Source organism: Liolophura sinensis, chromosome 4 (assembly GCF_032854445.1).
Source record: "Liolophura sinensis isolate JHLJ2023 chromosome 4, CUHK_Ljap_v2, whole genome shotgun sequence".
Lineage (NCBI taxonomy): Eukaryota > Metazoa > Mollusca > Polyplacophora > Chitonida > Chitonidae > Liolophura > Liolophura sinensis.
In genome coordinates this window covers 17,007,909-17,031,243 of record NC_088298.1, presented here as the reverse complement: position 1 = coordinate 17,031,243, position 23,335 = coordinate 17,007,909, and positions in this window count along the sequence as shown.

Genomic DNA, 23,335 nt, shown 5'->3' with positions numbered 1-23,335 from the left:
GTTAAAATACGATTAACTGATAATCGTTTATAATAACTGCATGCGTAGTGAGTTCTAAATGAGGGTCGCCAGCCATGTATGAATGCTGAGCATGAAGTTTTTACTGTTTCACTGTGTCAATGGTAAGTAGACCCCACGACATATTAAGACACACTAGCTAAAAATGGTAGTGTTTTTTGTTCCTTTTACGAGCAGGAAATTCGTCATATTCCAGCATTACTTATGTTTTTTAAACTACGTTAGATTTCAGAGTGTGTTTCTTTGTTTTTTAAATATAACGCCAGATCTTTAGATATGTGTAAAATAATACAAGAAACGCTTGGTTTTGATTTATAAATATACAGTTTGGGATGAGTCGTGACATATTAAGTAAGAAAAATCTTAAACCTGTCCTTGGGTGTAAAATCGCTTTAGACTACAGTTTTCTTATGGCATGACGAAATGAAGTGGCCTGCAGGTGTAACGCCTGTAGCGATTGCTACAGTGTTTCTGTGAGAAAAAGATCCCGGATGGCTTGGATGGTCAAGCTTAGCCAATCAGTTCATCGCTGGTGTCATTTCCGATAAATCCCTACAGTCAATGATATAAAATATGCTTCCAATTAAAAAATTTCTCGAAACATTTAAGTTTCCGTTACAATCATGATCTTTTTCTCAAGAGTTCCTTTTCATGTATCCTTAAAGTAAGGCAAAAACGGACGGGAATTTTGTCCAAAGAACTAGTTCTGTCCTCCTGAAATATTAGTATATCAAACAGTATTATACAATATTGGTGAGAAGCATACTACACCTTTTCTGTGGTGAGCAGTGATTTGAATTTCATGCACACTGGATGGATAAGATTTTCACTTAGTTTGGTTTAGGAGATTTTGTCTTTATTTGGATTTAAAGAAACGAAAGTCTCCGAATTGTTTTGAGTGAATTAGAAACAGATAGTCTATTCATGTATAATTCCTCTTGTATATCCTGTTCTTCGGTTGATGAAGCAAGGAATCAATTCAATGAAACCATAGACCACTTACAGTAGTTTCCCTTCAAGTTTTTGAAATTCATTTGATTTATTTGGCCATAGTCAACAATTTTACATTTATACGAGGGCGTGAGTTTTGTTGGTGGAGTAATCCGGAATGTTCGTGGTAAACCACTAAACTCTAACAAGTTACCGGTGAACTTTTCTACATGTGACGGGCACATCCTGTAGGTTAAAGACAAGTGGTCTTGAAGAAATAAAAACAAAAAAAACGCGAGACTGCGTAAAATGGCCATAAGTACGTTGTCCACGGCCTGTCGTCATCATGGCACCAGAAACAGTGAGAGCAGGGTAAATTTGCAAATTCCCTGTCAAAAAGTCTGTTCTAAACCTGCGGCCGGAGAGCGCTTAGCCGTATTTTTGTTAACGACTGTAGTATAGTCTTAATCTAGTAGGTCGGCGTGTGACATCGATCATCCCTGTTTTCTTCTTCCATACAAGTGACCGCCATTGTATTAAAGTGAAAATTCTGGAAGCATAAAAAATGTTGAAAATCAGTCAGATCAAAACATAAATATATTTAAATGTACATGACAGTTAACATATTTGAGATAATTGACAGCAACTGATTAACAACGTATTAGCATCTAATGGCCAAGGGGCATTCGGAAAAACCCTTGAACTAAACTGTTGTTGGCATCGTCGTGCAATTACTTAATTGTTTTCATCAACTTGTCGGTGCCGAAGTGCTGTGAACAGAGATTTTTCGCACGAAATCTCACGAAACAGTACACAGTTCAACTGGTAACGATAACAATTCTCTGTTCTGGTATAGTCTTATAGCAAGTATGGTGAAAAGCTACTGATGTATCAACTGTGTGATCCGACCATATTTTGAAACCTAAGTCAGTTTGGTCATTAAACCCCATCCTTCCTGTTATCCAGGCCATAATAAGATAATAGCATAATAATCATGCATAAATAATGTTGGCACACAAGGTGCCAACACGTGAATAGCCACTTTACCATTGCGGTCATGGCACGAAGCAGTGGCACAATGATGCGAAGCGATGACACGATGGCATTAAGTGATATTGATATTTAAACCTCGGCACACAACTCAACTGATCGCATGGGGTGGATTTCAGTCGCTGATGGCCGTGCAACATGAAGATATACACCTAAACATTAAAGTATAACTCTAGTTGAGTAGCGTTCTTATTTCGCATACACGAGGGTTTAGGAACCGACTCAACAGTTGGATGGAGTCGAGCTGGGTATAAAGCTTTTGTGTACCCTCAACTTTACCCCACACCTTCGAATTATCCACTTGTGCGACAGCGATCAACTTAATATGTTTGGGAAAAACGAGTATCTAAAATGAAGGCCAATGCTTCGCCACGTGCGAGTCAGACACTTCCATTCTGCGCACGGGGTTAACGGGTTAGCGCATTCTAACGCATATCACAAGTTCGTGATTAACTTACCAAAGGCTGGTGGTTTACGCTGCTGACTCCGGGTGTTAACACCCATTCAGCTAACCGTTATCGTACAGGTGAAAAAATCGTGAATATGGACCTACGCAATAGGCAAGGACAATAAATGAATAATACTGAAAATGGACTACGTCGCTTATAGCTGGTCGGCTTAAACTCGCTCATCGCGATCCTAAGAAAACGGATATACCAATTTGGTCACACTCAACATGGATTTCTCTTGTTCTATAGCGTTCTAATACATAGCCTTTTTTCATGACCACGACCTGTTCATCAACAGAAATGAACCTGCATATATTTCAAGTAAAACGAAAATTCCATCCACATAAAAGCTTGAGGTAAATGTGATACAAGTTACAACCAAACAAGGAAGAAGCCTAGCGAGGTGTCTATATAACTGGAAGAAACTGAGGTAAATTAGGTGTCTATATAACAGGAGGAAACTGAGGTAAATTGTTCACAAGGTCGTGAATTAGCCATTGTGTAAACAAACCTCTACATACATGTGATTTGAGAGATTGCACAAAATTTTGAGACGATTTTAACTTTTATCTCATTGATTATTTACGTTCAAGCTTCATTTTTAGACATATATTATATTATAGCTAACAAAAATATTTTACATGTGGTAAATCTAAGCCTCCTGTTAGGTGAACGCAAATTTAAATTTAAAGTTAAATTGAACACAAATCCGACAATACTGAAGCACAGAGAAGATAATAAATCACCAAACATTTTACCGTAACTACGAAATACCATCACTGACTAAAAAGCTCTGCCTGGAAAGCACTTTTCTCACTGGGCAGCTAATTAACGAACCAACCAATCTGCTATCTGTCTAAGCAATCAACAAACAAAGAGGCTATCTCAGTAGCCTTTATAGAGGTAACAAATCTACATGTATATACTATCTGCTCACATGATCAAAACTACAGCTAGACTTTATATAATGTACTGCCTCACTTCCTACATGCGAGGAAGGTATCGGTTTTGTTAACCAACAACTCGTTTCTTGTGAATGAGTAGATGCTTTATTAATGAAATGGAGATATGAAGTCATATGATGATCACAAGGTGTCGAGGTGATGAGAAGGTAAAAAGCTACAATAGAGGAGAAACAACGTTCGTTAGGTATTTTCGTCATACAGTTAAGGGATATGTACCACATATTATGAGTTCAATTATGACTAATGAATTAGATGCGATGCGCCTGGCAGTACACATATCTGAAAACGTTATAACAGCATGTAAAATTAAATACATTCAAAGTTCTACCTATTCTGACAACTTAAGAAATGGCGAAATTATCCCTGCCACAGAGTGACGGACTACTTTGATGTTCATCTGGGTTACAACATAAGGGCCTTACACTAGTAGCTGGAATGTAGTGTATTACTACGGGCCGGCAGAGGTATAATTAGATGAAATACACAACCGAACACGTGCTTATAGAACTAACAGCATCTTTAACGAAATGACCCTAACAAGAAGGTATATCGTGATTAAATATTTACAGATCACAATTACAGACACCCTTAGAATGTTATTTAGGCAAACATGTGTGTGGTAATACAGTAAACAACCACAATACTTTTAAAGTTGACCAGAACACATTCACTTTCGATATCAACAACAACATGCACCGAGCACAACGATATGTCTCTCTCACACTAATCTACACAGTTTCATGATATGAAAATCACGGAAGTTTGTTCTGTTTCGTTCATAGTCAACCCACACTGTGGGCAGCTACACATGCACGGGGAATCTGAAGGGATTCCACGAGGTTTGTGTCGTCTGCGTTCAGGGCTGAACATCCGATACGGCTGCAAACTGCTTGCCGTCGCAACATTCCATACACGGAATATACCAAGGAATTATAATATAAATAATTTCAAATGTTACATTTAAACATGTGTTTCATAATAAGTAATTGCTACTTGTCAAAAATGAATGTGAAAATTGAAACTCACTTTTCGCAAGACCGTCTTTGACTTACCAAATGTTGGAGGTTTTCTCAGGGCAATTTGGTTCCCTCCCTCTATAAAACTGACCGCCAGTGTATAGGTAACATATTTGGGTGTAGCGCTCAACAGCAATTAATATTTATACCAGTGGGATGCCTAATGGTCAAAATGTCCGCTTCGAAGTTGGTAGATCAATTGACCCAATCCAGATCAGGTCATACCAAAGACTTTAAAAATGGTACTTGCTGCAGTCTCGCTTGGCGCTCAGTGCTGAGAGATTAGAGCAAGGAAACAGGTGGCTCAGCACTTTGCCGGCATGGACGCCCTGCCAAAAATAGACACATTATATGTACACACTTCTAAAGAAAAATTGTTAAGTAGCACGTTAAACCCAAAGTATATATTACTCTAGTTAACAACTTCAAACTTACACTACCGACAGAAACAATTCAAAGTCTAACAAACTGGACATCTTAGTATGTGTGGGAAGAAGTTTATAAAATCAATGACGCCTAAATATTTGTTTTCACACCAACGATGTGTGAAGTGATCATTTTGAGAGGGTTGTCATTTGTTCAACTGACACAAGGACAAGGCTGTGTAACTCTGCAATAGATAGGACATTTAATCCGCTAGACACCAGAAATTGCACGATGTGATAGCAACTGGTTTACACAACGAAATGTTTTTGACGTTCAAGTGATAACATAGCTTACCAAAACATTCTACAAGATTGTCTTTTCCTTGTAATTTTAAAATCATATATAAAACTCATGCTAATATCTTAGAGCTATTTTGGAAAAATATATTTAACCTATGTAAAATTGTTATCAGCCCAGAGATATCAGTAACTCGGGAGATTCCCCCGGCAGACCACGGCCTCCATCCACAACGCCAGCTGGCCCCAACAGATCCAGACCGCCACCCCCACCAGGTGCATTCCGCAACCACCCAGTGACAGGTACCCTACGCTTCCACTCCCTCCACTCCCTCCACCACCACCCACTCCACCACCACCCTGAGGAAGGTCTCCACCACCACCCCGTGGAAGGGGTATTGTGGCAATACCCATTTCATAGAGAAATTAAAACAATGATTACCAGAGGAATGTCCAAGAAATTATGAATAATAAATAAAGTTGGTAATATATAAGAGAGAAGCAGTCAACGGTTTTCAGAAGTGCAGGGAAGACAGTAGATATATTATTGTAAGCATGGCATCTAAATAAATAATGGAATCATGCGTCCCGTTCTGATTTTATATCTAACGTTTTCGGCGATTCCAATTGTCTTGCAAGCTCTGGTAACAGTGGGGACAAGACCGTGTGTCTTTTAAACACAGAGCGATGGATTTAGTGAGAAAACCATGTTATCAATATACCTTTGTGGTTGTTTGACTATGTTGTTTCTAATTTTGTTTTCAGATCAACGGAACCTTGTACCTTTTGATGACCATGCAACTAACATACGTGTATATGTAAAGCATCAATAAATTCAAAAGAAAAGCCGTGAACGATACATCTGAGCATGCTTTTTTTGTTTTCTTTATTTTATGTCGCTACCAGGTCTTTGTAGGTCAAACCAGTGTGACAGGCCGAGGAAGCTAATCTGTCTAAACCACAATCCCTTAAACAGTGACGTCACACGTGCGAATCCAGCTTCCGCATCCATGTAATAACTTTTGTTCATCGTTTCTCCGCACTATTATTTCTGCACCAGTTTTCGTCATGTTCTTACACACACGAACTGACTGACTGGAGTTTACTTTCTGACACCTGTATTTATTTGACTCTGAATCTATGTTGGTAATAATCCATTATCAATAATCAATCATCACAAGGCAAATTTCCAAAACCGGCCTCCAAGAAATTAAGAAAGTAAGCAAAGCACGAAATCAGGACGGATTCATGGAAAGAGAAACGGTCAACAGCTGGTGGAAAGGAATGTTTTATGCGAATGGGAAAAATCTGTATCCAAATTGTGAGTAATCAAGTTATCTTAGCTGCGATTTGATTGCAACTGTTTATAAATCCAATTCAGTACGATGAATATACACCCCTAGCCCCGGGTTGTGCGGAATTAGACACAATTAGTTACGAAGCAGAGCCCCAGAGATTCTCTACGCTCTGTCCATATTTACTTACAAGAGATCTGAACTCAGTGTAAAACTTAGGGAACCTAGAATCAAGGTATTGATGGAATTACGTGCCACACCATTCTTTGCAGTAATGACTTGCGCCGATTGTTGAAACACAACACACAGGATCGAACAAATGCTACAAGGCCAGATATGTGTACGCCATATGCAGGACCTTTCGTTATATTGCGCTACAAGCACGACTAATCTCCAATGTTAAAATTGAAATAATCACACCTGTTGTAAAGCCTACAAAGTAAGAAATTGTTTTTGTATTCGCATAAATCCAGGTCCAGGGAAGACGTACCTTCTGGAGGTTGGTTTCCTAGAAATCCATATAAGGATATATATCTTATGAAAGCTATATTAGGATTGCTTAAAACTAGCTAACTGTTTAAACCGACCTGCATTTTTTGACAGTGCTTTTACCGAACTGATGTACGTCTCGTAGAACCTTTGATAAGTGAGTAAATGCAAGTCTGGTCGTACAGCTTGATGACCCCGCAATAAAGCGAGTTTTGTTTGACCTTTATACATTTTGGAATCCAGTATATATTTTCTTGTCTTCTTTACAATGTTGTTCTGATTGAGTGTACCTTTTCGTGCCTATGCTGATTGTTTCTGGTACCGTATTCAGATACTTGGAGGATGACATTTTCAAAAATCGTTCGGAATGCCAAGTACATACTTTGAAATGCTCTTTAATTCAACGTAAGTCGAACTTCTCAGCCAGAGCTCAAACTACCTGCCACATCTAGGAACCTCTTCCTCCGGCCGCTCGTGAGAAAGTCTGTCAGGAACCTGTGGATGGTTGTGAGTTTTCCTCGAGCTCTGCCTAGTTTTCTCCCACCGTAATGCTGGCCGTATAAATGGCATATACTTGAGTACGGTGTAAAACCTCAATCCAATGAATTTATTTATTTATTTATTTATTTATTTATTGTAACTATCCGCCCTTTGCTTGATATGATCTATGTCTTTATAGCGAAATAAAGCCCGTCAGCAAAGCAAAAACATAAAAAGCAAAAACAGACAAAAACACGAAATTCCTGAGACATCTAAACTCTCTAAGAAATAGTTACAATATGATTGCTATGCCTCTGACGGGAGTGTTCCCCCTTTTCCTAGCAGGTTACCACTTTGCAATTAGGTCCGCTACCTGGAGAGTATTTCACGCGAAGAAGCAGTTGGGAATGGAATAGAGGAATGGAGGTAAGACGTGTGTGGACCCCATATGTGCACGGATCAGGGAGAGGTAACTACGGTTCAGTCACCAGGCATAAGCGCGGGAATGTACGTAGCACAGTAAATACAATATCGTGAAGGCAAAGATAAGACACAGAACATGCACATTTCCATATGATAAAAATGATGATTTTGAAATATCACGATTTGGATACAACAGCTGAATGGTGAACTAAGCTGACAATACTATATATACATCTATTTATCAAGTTATTGTTTGTTTGTTTTTGCTGATTATCTTCATTTTTTTTTATTTATCTTTTCATTTTTATTCAGAAACTGCAGTGACATTCACAATGTTAAACTTTGTAAGCTTCTTTTCCACACAACGAATTCATAGCTTTGGGTAACTTCATATTTGTTCACAATTTAACAACAACGAAAAAATAAGATAATAAATAAATAAAGATTTAGACAAATTTTGCATTTAAAGATGTACTTCATAATGAGTAATTGCTACTTTTAAAACATGAATGTGAAAATTGAAACTCACTTTTCATAAAGATCCGCTTTGACTGACCGAAGGTCGGCGGTTTTCCCCGGGTAATTTCGTTTTCTCCAGCAATAAAACTGACCCCGAGCGTATAGATAACGTGTCCTGGGTATAGTGTTCAACAGCAATCAATCCTTAAACCACTCAATCACTTTTCAAATATGCCGTACCGACAGAATCAATTCAAGGTGTGAAAACTGGACATATCACCATGTGTGAGAAGGAGTGTGTAAAATCAGCTATCAATAACGCCTAAATATAACGCTCTCAAACCGTGAAGCAAATATTTAGATGAGAGTGTCGTTTGTTCAACTGTTACATAGATATCGCTATGTAATTCCACAATGCATAGGGGAAATGTTTTTAATCCACCAGAAATCAGACACTCCTCCACCACTACGTGACGAGTCCCCTCCTCCAGCCCCTCGTGGCGAATCTCCTCCGCCACCACCTCGAGACAGGTCTCCTTCACCTTCTGGAGGTGGAAATAAATGTGGGAAGATTTGTCTGGCTTTCAGTGATATTGCCCCAAGCTATATCTGCACATTCCTTAGGGGATGTAATAAAACATTTATAGATAGTTTCTAAATATTTTCCACTCAGACGATATTTAAGACGTCTGTTCATGTATAATTTTTATTGCAGCCTGTACAAGTTTGTCCATTTCAGAAGTCTAGTGCAAGATTTAACAATGACCCGGACAAGCATATGTCAATTTCTGTCAGCGGGCTGCTCTCCAGATAGCAACTATCGATCTATAGCACGTAGACCTACATCACATCGTCGCGAACGGTGACCGTTCTCGTGACGCGGCTCGCGGGCGGTACTGTTCGCGGGACGAGGGGATGAGGACGGTCACTGTTCGCGCGCGAACTTTAGCGTCCTCGTCCCCTCGTGTAGGGCCTTTTGAGTGATAAATTTGTCTCTAAATCAGCGACCCTTTGTTGACTAAACGCCCAGATCTCTATTTTAATGGCAGTTATGAACACGTAAATTTATAAGCACTTCATGATTACAGCCACTGATTATACAAACCCAGTTTTGAGATAAGAATTTAAGAGGGTCTTAAACTGTGGGAAAAATCATTAGTAATTCACCACAGGTATCTGATCTGTCAGAATGATGAAAAACTTGATATAATTCAGATCATTTAATACAATTTAATTTATAAATTGTGCTGTTCCCTATGTACTGTGCAATTCCCTCTATTTTACGCAGTTTCCTTTATACTGTGTAGTTCCATTTATATTGTGCTGTTCCCTTTATACTACGTTATTCCCATTATACTGTGCAGTTCCCATCATACTGTGCAGTTCCCATTATACTGTGCAGTTCCCATTATACTGTGCAGTTCCCATTATACTGTGCAGTTCCCATTATACTGTGCAGTTCCCATCATACTGTGCAGTTCCCATTATACTGTGCAGTTCCAATTATACTGTGCAGTTCCCATTATACTGTGCAGTTCCCATCATACTGTGCAGTTTCCATAATACTGTGCAGTTCAGATCAGCTCAGAGTAACACTCAGACCCATGAGAAATTGTTTAAATCCTAAATAGGTAAAACCTGCTAAAAATAAAATTCAGATCAATTAATACGATTTAGTTTTTAACCTGTGCAGTCCCATTTATAGTAGAGCTACTTTTATATTGTGCAGTTCCCTTTATACAGTAGAGCTACTTTTATATTGTACAGTTCCCTTTATATAGTAGAGCTACTTTTATATTGTACAGTTCCCTTTATATAGTAGAGCTACTTTTATACTGTGCAGTTCCCTTTATATAGTAGAGTTACTTTTATAGTGTGCAGTTCCCTTTATATAGTAGAGCTACTTCTATTCTGTGCAGTTCCCTTTATATAGTAGAGCTACTTTTATATTGTGCAGTTCCCTTTATATAGTAGAGCTACTTCTATTCTGTGCAGTTCCCTTTATATAGTAGAGCTACTTTTATATTGTGCAGTTCCCTTTATAAAGTAGAGCTACTTTTATATTGTGCAGTTCCCTTTATATAGTAGAGCTACTTTTATATTGTGCAGTTCCCTTTATATAGTAGAGCTACTTTTATATTGTACAGTTCCCTTTATAAAGTAGAGCTACTTTTATACTGTGCAGTTCCCTTTATATAGTAGAGTTACTTTTATATTGTGCAGTTCCCTTTATATAGTAGAGCTACTTTTATACTGTGCAGTTCCCTTTATATAGTAGAGTTACTTTTATACTGTGCAGTTCCCTTTATATAGTAGAGCTACTTTTATACTGTGCAGTTCCCTTTATATAGTAGAGTTACTTTTATACTGTGCAGTTCCCTTTACACTCTAGGATGGTCGTGGGTTTCCACCGGGCTGTGTCTGGTTTCCTCCCACCAAAATGCTGGCCGCCGTCGTATAGGTGAAATATTCTTGAGTTTTAACACCAATCAAATAAATAAATAATTAAATCCTTTCATACTCTAAAGTTCCCTTTATACTGTGGAGCTTGGACCTGCTTACACTGTAACAGTCATGAGAGAAGCCATGAGGAAATGACGTCCACTTTGGTGACGTTGTCTGGAACAACAAACACGCCAACCTGTTTGTACATTATCTGCCCGAATGGAACCTCATCGTATGTTGCGGGTGTCGTAGGCGTCTCGGCAGTTTGCGTCTTCGGCGCCGGGGAGGAGGCACTTGTCGTTTGTTTGAATGATACCACAGATAGCTCCCCTGGAACGGAGATGCCGCCCTCATACCAGGTCGGAAAATACTTCCCAGTCCATTACGAACGATCTTCTGATCCAAACCCTATTTGAAATTTCGCGAAGCCTTCACCAGCTTTATACCGGTAGTAGCCTGGAATACGTGCAGACTGGCTGCTGGCAGAAAAGAATGGTAAATTTAACTTGGTGGTTGACGGTCCAGTATAAAGCATCATTTTGGATGAAAAAATGTTCAGTAATAATGACGACGAAGCAGTTACGTAATTATGGATCCGTGACATGAAATGAATTGTAATAAACATCAGGGCACTTTCCCCCTAAGTTTGCTTCAGCATCGGTGACAGGGGGGCGGATAAGTTTCGACTAGCTAAGCATTTACATGAATGGTTAGAATAAATCCTTTACTGATCTAAACTAACAAGAGGCTGGGTCTGATTTTGATCTATTGAACAGAATATATTAACAAAGCAAATAATATAATAAAGAAAGGCTGCATGCAAGAAGCAGAAAAAGCTCAACGACAGTAATAAAGTATATGGTTTGTTTTATTCGAGTTAAATAAGTTACACAAACTGTTCACCTTAGCCTTTGCTACATAGACATTGTTTAAAGCCCGTAGATCATCAATATACCGTTTAATACACGAGACAGAAAATTACTCCCTAATAGTTTCTGTGTTTCGTCGTATAAGAGGATAGCTGTGGATACCAACACCAGCGAGGGGTGTCGTAAAGGGAACAGATCAGATCTGTAATGGCGCGGCGTTTTATTCTGTAAACTGCTGTAAATTAAAAATCATAAAATTGGATGCTATGACGGTATAAACGATAGGTTGTAAGGTCGCATTTAGCATGATCGCCATGTTAATTTCATGTATGGGAGGTCATTATGTAAAAGCCAAGGCGTAGAAACAAAATGCGGCACTAGGAGAGTTTCGAATTCCGACTCTTTTTATCGATAAGAGTAAAAAAACGGTCCTACTGTATTATGTGACCTGCGATGTCAGGCAACCTCTGTACAGATTAATTTACACCAGAGATCGAACTCTTTTTTGAGCTGAAGCTGAAAAAGTCCCACTGTATCATGTGGCCTGTCAAAAATGTTATGCAGCTATGACGGGATGGGGTTTACTATGACGTGGTCATTTGCAAAAAGTTTCGGGAAGTTATCTCCACCGGACAAACGATAGAGAAAACTGAGAAGATGAACATTTGTGAACTTGAGAAGTTTTTGTAAAGGAAAGAGGTGCCATTTGTGCTTCTGGGACAAAGTGAGATAGGTGTTAGGTAAATTAATGTCGACAAAGGTTACCTAAAATTTTCCACAAGTCACATGATACAGGAAGGCTGTTTTTGCCTTCAAAGAGAAAGGATTTCGATCTCGAAACTCCCCAATTGCAAATGGTTACAAGCTGCATACACAACACATTGACTCGATGCTCCTTTAATCAACTTTTAATCACATTTCGATATGGTGACGGTCTCCAACATTCAATTACCCAAAGTTACTCACCCACCAAATACGGGTTATAAAATGATCCACAAAGCCCCAAGATCACTCGCTCATCAAATACAGGTTATAAAATGACCCACAAGTCCCTAAGGTTACTCACACACCAATCACGGGTTATAAAATGACCCACAAGTCCCTGAGGTTACTCACACACACCAAACACGGGTTACAAAATGACCCACAAGTCCCTAAGGTCACTCACACACACACACACACACACCAAACACGGGTCAAAAAATGACCCACAAGTCCCCAAGGTTACTCACACACACCAAACACTGGTTATAAAATGACCCACAAGGCCCCAAGGTCACTCGCTGATCAAATACAGGTTATAAAATGACACACAAGTTCCCAAGGTTACTCACAAACACCAAACATGGGTTATAAAATGACCCACAAGTCCCTAAGGTTACTCACACACCAATCACGGGTTATAAAATGACCCACAAGTCCCTAAGTTTACTCACACACCAGTCACAGGTTATAAAATGACCCACAATTCCCTAAGGTTACTCACAGATTTAAGAATGGGTTTCAGTCTTAGCACTTTGTACCTTAAAAGGAGCTTGTTTGAACTACTTGGTGAGTACGATGGATAAATCTTTAAAAAAAAAATTAAATTAAATTAAATTAAGGTTACTCACACACATCAAAAACTGGTTATAAAATGACCCACAAGTCCCTGAGGTTACTCACACACCAAACACGGGTTATAAAATGACCCACAAGTCCCTAAGGTTACTCACACACCCCAAACACTGGTTATAAAATGACCTACAAGTCCCTGAGGTTACTCACACACACCAAACACGGGTTATAAAATGACCCACAAGTCCCTGAGGTTACTCACACACACCAAACACTGGTTATAAAATGACCCACAAGTCCCTGAGGTTACTCACACACCCCAAACACTGGTTATAAAATGACCTACAAGGCCCCAAGATCACTCGCTCATCAAACACGGGTTATAAAATGACCCACAAGTCCCTGAGGTTACTCACACACACCAAACACGGGTTATAAAATGACCCACAAGTCCCTAAGGTTACTCACACACCAAACATGGGTTATAAAATGACCCACAAATCCCTAAGGTTACTCACACACACCAAACACGGGTTATAAAATGACCCACAAGTCCCTGAGGTTACTCACACACATCAAACACGGGTTATAAAATGACCCACAAGTCCCTGAGGTTACTCACACACACCAAACACGGGTTATAAAATGACCCACAAGTCCCTAAGGTTACTCACACACACCAAACACAGGTTATAAAATGACCCACAAGTCCCTAAGGTTACTCACACACCAATCACGGGTTATAAAATGATCCATAAGCCTCCAAGTTACTCACACAACATACATGGGTTATTGTGTATACATGTTTATATACCTAATGCTGTAGTTATGCTCCTATATAGGGGATAGTGATTGACTTCTGCTAAAACTTCCGTGTTGCTCTGTGGTGGTCCGACAGTAAATAGACGGCGCACTCCTCTATTGTTTTAACAGGTCCATTGTTCTTGGAATGTAAACTTAAAGATGCAATAAAGGAGACATTTGTCAATAATCAATATTCGCTAATGAAATAAAGTTTGCCTGCTATTTACCGAGAAGATCTCAAATGAATGCAAAAGAAATACCAGACCTGTGCCTGTACTATAAAGTGTGAAAAAGTGTGTAAAGCGACTTTATTGGTTTATTACCGATTTTAAACAGTAGGATGTCCATGGATAATGCTGATATTAACGTGGTGAAAACAAACTATGTGGGTTAGCTATTCTAAACTATAGTCTATTATTTTTTGCAAGTCGCCTATATTCAGGTGTCTGTAAAATCAGTCATACCCAAATTGCCTTTATTGCCCAAATTCCACACATCCTTACGTTGAACGTCCATATTTTTGCAAAGAAAATGAAGTTAGAGTGTTTTTCCTAATTTGTAGCGTTGAACTCCATAGACGCTGTTTCGACACCAAGAACTCATTGCCTCGGGTGACGTCATAATTGTTCAAAAACAAGTGACATGCTGGACAATGGGCCTGGAGAATAATTTGCTTTACAATTTCTGCACCAACATGCGGTTAGGACAAACTACATCCAGTAACACAGCCTTCACTACTGTCTCTGCAAATCGAGTACGTTGTTTTTTTTTATTACAGAATACAAAGTAAATCATTCTGCCGTTAGATCAAATACTACAGGATATGATATAAAACCTGTAAATTATTTCAAATATTGTCAGAAACAGGGTTTAGAGTGAAGTCGACAAGAGCTTAGGTAACTGGTGTCATTTTCCTTCAAAACATAGGGGCATACCGTCCTTCGCGCATTCCCCAACTTGCCATTTGTTTATGAATATTGATAAGGCTTTACCCTAGGTGAAGCCCTGACTTCAATTTCTTTGCAGGATATGAATTTTCAACATATCAATGTGTCATGCCACGGAATAAAAGCATTTTTGTAGCCTGTATTATTGATTTTACTGGCAGATGGAAAGAGCCAACAGAAATTGACTATAACAGCCTCTCCATACGGCCCTTGTCAGGATAAAGTGCGAAAGTGTTACAAATTTATTTATTTGATTGGTGTTTTACGCCGTACTCAAGAATATTTCACTTATACGACGGCGACCAGATTATGGTGAGAGGAAACCGGACAGAGCCCGGGGGAAACCCAAGACCAGCCGCAGGCTGCTGCAGACCTCCTCAGGTACGGCCAGAGAGGAAACCAGTATGAGCTGAACTTGAATTCACAGGGACCGCACTAGCGGGAGGCTCCTAGATCATTACGCTGTGTTGACGTGCTAAAACCCCTCGGCCACGAAGGCCAGGCACCTTATGGTCTTCTACAAGCAAGGTCCGTAATGACGAATCAACGCAGATTTCAGAAACGGCTTTAAAACGGATTTTAGGCTTTCAAATCGGATCAAATTTTTTTTCTGCCTTGTAGACAGCTTTTATACAGACCAGCATGTCATGTGTAACACCATAGATATCACCTCTTATAGTATGAGATCCTTACATATTAACGGGAAAGACCTAATCGTTCGTTACTTTTGAATCACAATCTGTTCGGTTAAGGTCTGTAACGCTCAATGTTTTCGAACCGTTTCTAACACCGCTTAATCCGGGGCAAGGGACCCTATAGGCAGCCATGCTTTTTACATGTGCACGGTGCCTTTATGAACAGTTGCGATCAAAGCGCGACTGAGATACCTTGTTTGATTGTTATTTGAAATGGAACTCATTCATGGACTACGAATTTGAAGTTTCATATGGAATTCTTGCCTGGAATATCAATTGTCTGTCCGACATCATTGGAAACTGATGACCGCTTCTCTCTTTTGTGTTACCGGCTTTATTTCCTATTTGTATAATTTCTTGGTCTGTCAGCAAACCTGCGGATGGTCGTGGGTTTCCCCCGGGCTGTGCCCAGTTTCCTCCCACCATAATGCTGGCCGCCGTCGTATGAGTGACATATTCTTGAGTACGGCGTAAAATACCAATCAAATAAATAAATAAATTGTATAATTTCTTACATACCGTTGTCTTTGGTAGCTAGTGTTAAGCGTTGCTTTGGAAATGGATCTTGTGATTATCGACTTGGAACGCCTTTTACGGACTACGAATGGTATACGAATGTCGGACATGACGCTTATAGAGGTGCCTGTGTTTAACACCCTTACAGATATGTGGATAAGTGCAGATCGGATTGTTTTAACAAATATATATATATATATATATATATATATATATATATATATATATATATATATATATATATATATATATATACACACAAAACATCGCCATGGTCATTAAAACTGTGATTAAACCTAAAATGTGAAAATTACGCAGGTTTCTGCGAAATTAATTTCGGCTAAAATGACAATCAAGAAGAACGTCAGATCACATGATCGTTTTTGTGTTTTGAGTCACTCGGGGATTATCTGTAAACTGATAGGAGCCTGATTTGAGCACACTCACACTTCGGGTCCTGGTCGGTCCTTGTGCGGTGAGTATACGCACAAGTACATATTGCCCAGTTTTCAGCAGTTGCCAAGCTGACGACGTTAGAGAATGGCAATTCGCCGAGTTTCCTCGGTCTGGATGCAGATGCTGGCTCCAAGTGTTGTTGTTGTAGCTGCTGTTGTAACAGGTGAGACCCACCCATTTCTGATTTTTGGTTTGTCCTTTACTCAGGGCCAACAGAGATAAGTTTGGTTCCATCGACTGTCGTCAGAGGATAAATGATACGTATAAATTTAAAATAGACTTTTACCGATGGAGGAAAATCTGGAAAATATATAGACACATTAAAGGAAACTGAATGACAAAGTATGATAAAAAAATTAGAAGATGAAATTCAAAAGAATTATCATAACATGAGCATAAAAAAAGATGCCCTTAGCAATGCAAAAGTGGAATATGAAAGACTACGAGAAAAAAATGGAAGGTATTAAAGCTAGAACAAAAGCAAACTGGACTGAAAATGCAGAAAAACCTTCTAAGTTTTTTCTGTCATTAGAAAAAAGTAATTTCACAAATTAACTTATCACGAAATTAACACTAGACAATAGGAATGAAATGTGTGAAACATCAGATATTTTAAAAGAGCAGAAAATGCATTATTGCAACCTTTACTGCATTAACTTATTTAGACACAGATAACATTAAAGAAGCATTAAGTCTGTTTATGAATCTAAACAGACTTACCAAACTTGGACATAAACAGTTAGAAGGGAATATCATGCATAAGGAACTAAGTACTAGCTTGAAGTCGATGAAAAACGAGGCAGATGTATCTCTGAAAATATACGTTTGATATACGATATTATGTTTGAAGCCAAAGAAAAGGAAATACCAGGATTATTCTTTTCAATAGATCTTGAGAAAGCCTTCGATTCTGTTTTCGGGGGCTTCATAAACGAAGTTTTCGAATCCTTGAATTTTGGAAAAAAAACCTTTAGGAAATAGGTTAACATTCCAAAGAATTATCTTCACAAATGTGCCTTAAAACGGATATATATGGTCCTCCTTCAATATCAGCCGCGATTCAGTTTCACCTTACATGTGCTGAAATACTAGGCTATATCATCAAAAGTAACACAATCATAAATGCCATAAAATAACCATTAACAGTACTGCGTATAAACTCAGCAAATTTGTCGATGACACACAGCTAGTTCTCGGCGGTTCAGAAGATTTTCTTGCTGAAGCATTAAAATGTCTGACCTTGTTTTATAAAATACTCGGGCGTAAAAATAAATGTAGCAAAAACTAAAGCAGTCTGGATAGATTCTATGTCTGGAGCTGATCTAAAATTATGTATAAAAATTGAAATTAGACTGGGTAACATAAATATATTAGGTATTAATTTTTCGTCTGTCGACTTTAACAACATGCGGAAAAAAATTATTTAGTAACAAAAGAATAGCGTAAAATGGGATTACAGAAATGGGAATTCAGGAACTCATGCCTACTAGGAAAATTTACTTTGATTAAATCCCTTGCACTCTCTGAAATGATACATTTATTTTTTTTCTCTGCCAAACCCACCAGATGACACTCTGAAAGAAATTATTAGGGTACTTTATAAATTTTTATGGAACCATGTGCCCGACAGAATAAAAAGACAGATTTTGACAAATGATTATGTTGGTGGAGGTATGCGAATGCTTAACTTGGTTCCATCTTTTCAATTACTAAAGATAAAATGGATTAGAAAATTAATCTTTAATGAACAGAACTGGAAGGAAATATGTATTTATAATAGAAAACTAACAAATATTAAACAACATGAGGAGTGGTTACATCAAAATTATTTTACAATCAATAAAAAACCCTTTTTGAAAAGACATTCTAAGAGCTCGGGACATTTTCCACAAAAAATGCAGAAAGAACAACAGTAAATATACTAGAAGAGCATTTGTGATATAATTCGGACTTTAGATGTCCACATTTCTTTATTCAAACTGGTTTAATAATAAAGTACGATATATAAGACATTTACAAATTTCTACCATTTCCACAATTTAAGAAAATGTTTATGATTAAAGCTACATACCTTGACCATAATAACCTAATTAGGAACATTCCTAAGCCATAAATCCAAGCATAGAAGAAGATAAAAATGCTGATTGCTATTCGCCAACTTTTCCAATATCTTTTCAACTTCTAATGAAACAAAAATTAAATAAATCGTGTTACACCGTACATATGAACAACAACATATTAATGATAAATGGGAATATAACCTTAAGCTAAAAGAACTAAATTGGGAAGATATGCTTTCTTCCATTTTTCACTGTACACAATATACAAAACTGGGTGATTTTTAATACAAATTATTACATAGAATAATACCAACAAAATCGTATCTCTATCAAATAGGCCGCAACGACGACGATGTTTGTGAAATACCAGTATGTAAAACCGCCAAAGAAACACTTGAACATCTTTTTCTGGAATGTCCGACTGTAAAGAATTTTTGGAAAAAATTTGAAGCATGGATAAACGATAGCTCCAAACTAAACGAAAAAATTATTTGAGGATGGGAAAAGGGTCAGCCTGCAACGTTTTAAAGCGTTGTATTCGGAATGATGCAAGTAAAAGTTTGTCATAAGACTGAAGCAGAGGAATTTGAGTTGACTTGCTTGAAAAAGTAAAGCGGATCCGCACCTTGGTACATCTTGGTAAAGGCCACTTCGGTTCAAACCGAACTCGCCATTAACAACTTCGAAGATCACGCTAAGCGGTTTGCAAACGAATCGTCACCTGAAAGACGGGAATAGACAACCTAATGCACAGCCTTAACCCGAATTACTTTAGGCAGGTGTGGTTCTAAATTATAGGTGAAGCCAGTTATGAAAATTTTGTTAATATTACCTATGCTACTATATCGGAATGCAATGCCAGTAGACTATATGTTTGAACTCCAAACCTTCCGGGGCCTCCGTGGCTCAGTTGCTTAGCGCATTAGCGCAGCGCAATGACCCAGGAATCATTCTTCCCATAGTTATCCTTGTATCATCACTTCTTCCCAACGTGCCATGGTTTCGTATCATCGTATCAGTGTTTCTTGCCATTGTCCCATGGTTTTGTGTTATTATCTCACCGCTTCTTGTCATTGTCTTATGGTTCCATATCATCATCTGATCGCTTCTTGTCATCGTCTATCGGGTCGTGTCATGGTATCACTTTAGACTGGTAGATTTTAACAATGAATTTAAAAAATGACCTAATACGGAGGACGGTCAATATTTAAAGAGGCTGTTTAACGGCTCTCATCAAAAATACGTGAATCAGTTTTTCACTTCATTCTCATTTCTCGTAAGTAGCGTCATCTTCCGATATTCTGACACCGATAACGTCCTTCACACTTTATAAAAGAAAATTTATTACAATACATGTTTGGGAAAAGGGAGGTTTTGACCCCAGAAGTCATTCACCCGATTATTTCAAGTAAATCAGCTAACCAAATCAGCTAACCAGAAATCAGGAGGAGTTAGCTCACGGAAGGTGAGCGTCGTCCGGACAGCATGTATTACAAATATGTAGCCCTGAATGTACAAACAGCCCAAATGTCCATGTATCAAACGTACACAGGATTATTCGTTCCCATCCCCAAACCGGATGGCAGTAAATGAAACCTTCGGAAAGTCAGTCGAAACAAGGAATTAAAGGCTTATTTCTAACAACTCTCACAGGTAAGTGGCCGACAGGCAATTACCATTGTGCGCTAACAGATGGCGCGGGAGAATTCACTAAATCTGTTAATTTCTGATTAACTTTCTCACATGCTTAGTCCACGCAAAAAGTTTTCGAGTACAAGACATCGGTCACTTTAACGTTTGGAGGAAACTAGAGTGCCCATTGTAAACCAGCGACCTGTGGCGAGTTACTCACGAACTTTTTATTCTTATTTTTTATTGGTGGAAGATGAACTGATTGGTGTTACATGGTGACATAGGCATCAATTTCGTTCTTGGTACAATCGTTTTCCTTACAAGTGCTCATTAAGTTTTGCCACATTTTTTCGCGCAGTTTTGAGGTATACTTTGTTCAAATTTATATAAGCTATGTTGCACAAGGTTCATTATAAAATATTTAGTTGTACAATGTATTTTATGCCTCCTATCTTTTATAACATGCTGCTGCTCATTGCCGGGTGACATTTTTCCATATTTGTCATACCGTATAACAACCAAAAAGTACAGACATGTGAACATGCGCTCAGTTCAGTAACAGGTTTGGTTTTCATGTTGTCAGCCATAATATCAAATTAGGAGAAGATGTACGTTGACTTTTATATTTAGCGCCATTTCTCCGTGACTGGTTCGGTTATTTCTGTAGTATGTTTTCATTAAACTCGACTTAACTAAAACATCGGATTTGATGGAAAATTTTCTAAAGCGAAACGGAGTCTTTGGTTTTGCATACAGACAATTATAGTTTTTAAATATCTGAAATTGTAAGTTGTAACAAAATATGCTGTGTTGTAAAATGTTTTTTATGCCTCTTGTCTTTTATAACAGGCTTGCAAGCTGACGACTGTAAAGGTCAGTGTGGATATGGAACCTATTGCTCGTCGAGTGTTTTTTCTTCAAGTAATTACCATTGTAAATGTAAAGAAGGTTACGGAGGTCGCAGAGTAGTGACTGGATCTAATCCACGCGTGTATTATTGTGAGAGTAAGTATCAAATACATGGTTTACACGAAGAGCAATTGTACATTACAATTTAAAGGAAAGAGCTGTATTTAAATATATACTTTTAGATGAAAATGGTCATAGGAAGTCAAGGATGGTAATCAAGCAAGTTGTGTATGTAATAATTCAGGCGTTCCATTCCCAAGACGGAAGTCCGAGTAAACAGGTATTGTTTGTGGTTCAAGCCGGGCTTTCACAGAAGGAAGAATCGAAAGCAAATTCAATATTCAAAGCATCCCCTTGAACGTAAATGGAATCAAAATGAAATACTACATGAAATATTTTTCGTATAAATTTTCTGTTATTACTTGTAACATATACTAAGCTAACGTTTGAACGAAATTCAATGGACCCCTAGTCAATGAAGTCGCAGGCTGGAATACAGCTCTCACAGCTTCGACCGTCTGTGTAAGCTAGGAAGTCTTTCAGGTATTTTGAGACATTTGTGAGGTTTGTTATCCAGATTCTCTGGGTTCCTGCAACTGCTTCGGGTTGCCTCGAAGTCGGGAGATCTGGTATCAAACTGGTGATAAAACAGACTTTACAAAAATTAACTTCTTCTTGCTGCCTCGCTTGTCGTGGAGCAGTAACGAGACAGACAAAGAAAAGGGAACGGGTTCGCCTGCATGATGTCACTATAATGTGGCATGATACTTAAATATATATACTTATACTGCATAAACCTGATTGCCGTTGTAAAAGCTAAAACATATATAGTACAGTGGTAAACACCGAACATAGAAATAAACAGAACTTTTTATAGCCGACATAATTAAAAGTCAAAAGCAAAAAAATGTATATTCTTCCCAGTATCGTCCATGCTGAAGAATACTCGTTTGAAGTGAAAAAAAGAGAGATTCCTCGTCCTCTGTAAACTCTGAGAGTCTCTAGCTATGGTTCGATTCTGTCCATTTACTATTAATCACAGTGACATTGCTGACTTAATTCATATGAAGCACATCTTTTCGCCCACGTGACGAGTTTTCGTCACGCCTCAGATCCTAACAAATCCTACACACAGATATTGATACATATCGACGCTATGGACCTTTCTAATACAGGGAAAGGCAGCAAGGCAGCGAGGTACCGAGGTAAGCAGACAGCTAGTTAGCGAGGTAGCGTTGTAAAGAAGTAACGAGGCAGCGAGGCATCTAGGCAGATTATATTAATCTCACTAACTCGCTGCCTCCCATCGCCATCTCGCTTTCTCGTTACCTCGTTACCTAGCTGAATAGCTTTCTCTAGATCTCATCTATCGGCTTCCATACGACGTGCTTTTTCGACTAAAAAGGAGACCAGCTTGGTGATGTCGCTACTGTGATGATTGCAAGCGGAGAATAGGCATTTACCGCTGCCGTTAATGTTTTGGCAGTCATGATTCGAGAATGGGTACATATCAACATTGTTTTGTATGATTTGTTACTAAGGATTTAGTGCTGAAAAGTATTTATCGTTAAGCCAACTCATTTTACTTCTTTGTATTGTTTTCTTCAGCTTTAGTGTTTCATGATTCCTATTCATCTAATACTCACCTGAAAACTAAATCCGATCGATTTTAAACAAAAAAGAGCTTAAAATCGACATTATCAGATTGACTAATGGAAGTTAAATCTGAATCTAATAAAACTGTTTTAACAGGGTTAAATGGATTCAAATGGTTCAGTTCAGTTCTGTTATGTACCATTGCTCGGAAGAATGACGTCACAAATCAGTTGGGGCATGGCATATGATGTTGGATTGAAACTTTTTACGCATGAATGAAGGATTATTTTTAAAAAAATTCACATCAATATCGTAGATTCGAGAATATATAGATAGGAAAATGTGACCTGAGACCAGATGTCATATACCCCTGCAATTTATTCTATAAAAGACCTTCAGCATGGAAGGTAATACCAGAGAAGCGACTACAGTGTGATATGTGGCAAATGGTCGCACGTAACCGCAGAAATACGGGTTCTTGTCAATTTACCTCAGTCACGGTTTTATTCTAACTGTTCATGTAAATGCATAAACAGTAGCAAATAACACACCCCATAGCATCATGGCTTAAAGAGAATTATGTATCAACGTGATATTAATTGTAATTTTTAGC